The sequence below is a fragment of the Apodemus sylvaticus genome, chromosome 7 (genome assembly GCF_947179515.1).
Source record: "Apodemus sylvaticus chromosome 7, mApoSyl1.1, whole genome shotgun sequence".
In the NCBI taxonomy this organism is placed as follows: domain Eukaryota; kingdom Metazoa; phylum Chordata; class Mammalia; order Rodentia; family Muridae; genus Apodemus; species Apodemus sylvaticus.
Window position 1 is genome coordinate 114198899 of NC_067478.1, and position 3897 is coordinate 114202795.

Genomic DNA, 3897 nt, shown 5'->3' on the forward strand with positions numbered 1-3897 from the left:
TGATGATCTTCATTTTTTATATTTCTATGCTTGCATATTAACTCAAGTTTTCAGGAAAAACTGCAACAAAATTAAAAATTCTGCAAGACTGATATGCACATAAATAATTGTGGAGAGTTAATTTTGAGTTACACGTAATTGTAAAAGCATGCTTGTTCCATTGCAAGGGTATACACTCTCACCAGTCCTCTCTGCCTGACTGTTTCTTCATTTTGGCTACCTTTGTCAAGTCCAATCTCCTTGGAGATTACTTTGTCTAGCCTGTGCTATGCATGGTTACCTTATCTCTAGAGCTCTGTCCTTTGTCCAATGCACCTATTCCAAATCCCACCAAATTCTGACACAGTTGTGTTCCTTATCTTTAATGCTGTAAGTGAAAAACACCAGAATGCCTTAATATTTTAAACTAAACATATAACTCAATTCTTGGGAAAAGAATATCCCGCCCCATCCCAATACAACAAAAAAGCAAGATTTGGATTTGAAATCACATCTCATGATGCTGATAGAGTGTTTCAAGAAGGACATAAATAACTCCCTTAAAGAAATACAGGAGAACACAATTAAACAGGGAGAACCCCTTAAAGAACTACAGGAAAGCACAACAAAACAGGTGAAGGAATTGAATAAAATCATCCAGGATCTAAAAATGGAGATAGAAATAAGAAGGAAATCATAAAGGATAAACAACTGTGGATATAAAAAACCTAGGAATGAAGTCAGGGGTCATGAATTCAAGTATCAACAACAGAATACAAGAGATAGAAGAGAGAACCACAGATGCAGAAACTACCATAGAAAGCATTGATACGGCAACCAACAAATTGGGAAAAGATCTTCACCAATCCTACATCAGATAGAGGGCTAATATCCAATATATATAAAGAACTCAAGAAGTTAGACTCCAGAAAACCAAACAACCCTATTAAAAAATGGGGTACAGAGTTAAACAAAGAATTCTCACCTGAAGAACTTCGGATGGCAGAGAAGCATCTTAAAAAATGCTCAACTTCATTAGTCATTAGGGAAATGCAAATCAAAACAACCCTAAGATTTCATCTTACACCAGTCAGAATGGCTAAGATTAAAAATTCAGGAGACAGCAGGTGTTGGAGAGGGTGTGGAGAAAGAGGAACACTCCTCCACTGCTGGTGGGGTTGCAAATTGGTACAACCACTCTGGAAATCAGTCTGGCGGTTCCTCCGAAAACTGGGCACCTCACTTCCAGAAGATCCTGCTATACCACTCCTGGGCATATACCCAGAAGACTCCCCACCATGTAATAAGGATACATGTTCTACTATGTTCATAGCAGCCCTATTTGTAATTGCCAGATGCTGGAAAGAACCCAGGTATCCCTCAACAGAAGAGTGGATGCAAAAAATGTGGTATATCTACACAATGGAGTACTATTCAGCCATTAGAAACAATGAATTCATGAAATTCTTAGGCAAATGGATGGAGCTAGAGAATATCATACTAAGTGAGGTAACCCAGACTCAAAAGGTGAATCATGGTATGCACTCACTAATAAGTGGATATTAACCTAGAAAACTGGAATACCCAAAACATAATCCACACATCAAATGAGGTACAAGAAGAAAGGAGGAGTGGCCCCTGGTTCTGGAAAGACTCAGTGAAACAGTATTCAGCAAAACCAGAACGGGGAAGTGGGAAAGGGTGGGTGGGAGGACAGGGGAAGAGAAGGGGGTTTGCGGGACTTCGGGGAGTGGGGGGGCTAGAAAAGGGGAAATCATTTGAAATGTAAATAAATTATATCGAATAAAAAAAAAGAAAGCATTGATACAACAATCAAAAAAATGAAAAATATAAAAAGCTATTGACCCGAAACATCTATGAAATCCAGGACAAAATGAGAAGATCAAACTTAGAAATTATAAGTATAGAAGAGAGTGAAGATTTCCAAGGTAAAGGTCCAGTAAATATTTTCAGCAAAATAATAGAAGAAAACTTCCCTAACCTAAAGAAAGAGATGCCCATGAATATATAAGAAGCCTAAAGAACTCCAAATAGATTTGACCAGAAATGAAACTCATAATTATTAAAATGCCAAATGTACTAACAAAGAAAGAATATTAAAAGCAGTAAAGGAAGAAGGTCAAGTATAAAGGTAGAATAATCAGAATTATACCACACTTTTCACCAGAGACTATGAAAGCCAGAAGAGCCTGGGCAGGTGTCACACAGACACTAAGGGAACACAAATGCCAGCCCAGACTGCTATATCCAACAAATCTATCAATTACCATAGATGGATAAACCTAGGAATTCCATGACAAAAACAAATCTAGTCCTTCACAGGATAATGAATGTAAAACACCAAAAAAAAAAAAAAAAAAAAAAAAAGGATGGAAACTACACAATAAAAAAGCAAGAAATTAATCTTCTTTCAACAAACCCCAAAGAAAATAACCACACAAACATAAAACTTACATCAAAAATAGCAGGAAGCAAAAATTACTATTCCTTAATATCTCTTAACACCAATGGACTCAATTCCCCAATAAAAAGACAGGATATAAAAACAGGACTCAACATTTTGCTGTGTGCAGGAAACCCATCTCAGTATCAAAAACAAATACTACCTCAGAGTAAAAGGATGGAAAACATTTTTTTCAAGCAAATGGACCCATGAAACCACTTGGAGTAGCCATTCTAAAATCTAATAAAATAGACTTTTAACCAAAAGTCATCAAAATGACATGGAAGGACACTTTAAACTCATAAAAAATTCTACATAGAAGAATTCTCAATTCTGAACATCTATCCTCCAAATACAAGGGCACCCTCATTTGTAAAAGAAACTTTGCTAATGCTTAAAGCATACATTGCATGCCACACAATAATTGTGTGTGACTTCAACACCTCACTCTCTTCAATAGACAGATCAGGGAAACACAAACTAAATAGAAACATAGTGAAACCAACAGAAGTTTTGGACCAAATGGATTTAATAGTTATCAATTGAAATCAAATAGAAATCGACCATATATTTGGTCACAAAACAGACCTCAACAGATATAAGAAGATCGAACTGACCCCATGTTTAATATTAGATCCCTCTGGAGTAAGGGTAGTCTTAAATAACAACAAAAACAACAGCAAGCCCACATACACACTGAAGCTGAAGAATGCTCTACTCAATGCCTTGGTCAAGGAAGAAATTAGGAAAGATATCGAAGACATTTTAGAATTTAATGAAAATGAAGGCACTATATACCCAAATTTATGGGACACAATGAAAGCAGTGCTAAGAGGATAGTTCATAGATCCGAGTGCCTCCAAAAAGAAGCTGGAGAGAGCATACACTAGCACCTTATCAACATATCTGAAAGCTCTAGAGCAGAAAGAAGCTAATAAACCCAAGAGGAGTAGAAGGCAGAAAATCATCAAACTCAGGACCGAAACCAAGCAAGAAACCAAGAAATGGACAAGTTTCTAAACAGTGAATTTCAAAGTTAAATCAGGATCAGATAGACCATCTAAATAGTTCCATAACCCTTATAGAAATAGAAGTGGTCATTGAAAGACTCTCAATTTAAAAACAAACTAAAAACAAAAAACAAAAAGCAAAACAAAAACACAGGACCAGAAGGTTTTAGTGCAGAATTCTATCAGACCCCCAAGAAGACCAATACACTTCAAACTATTCCACAAAATAGAAACAAAAGGAATACTACCCAATTCTTTCTATGAAGCCACAATTAAGCTGTTACCAAAACCACACAAAGATCCAACAAAAAAGAGAACTTCAGTCCAATTTTCCTTATGAATATTGATGTAAAAATACTCAATAAAATTATTGCCAACCAAATCTAGGAACACATCAAAATGATCATTCATTTTGATGATCACGATTAAGTAGGTTTTATGCCA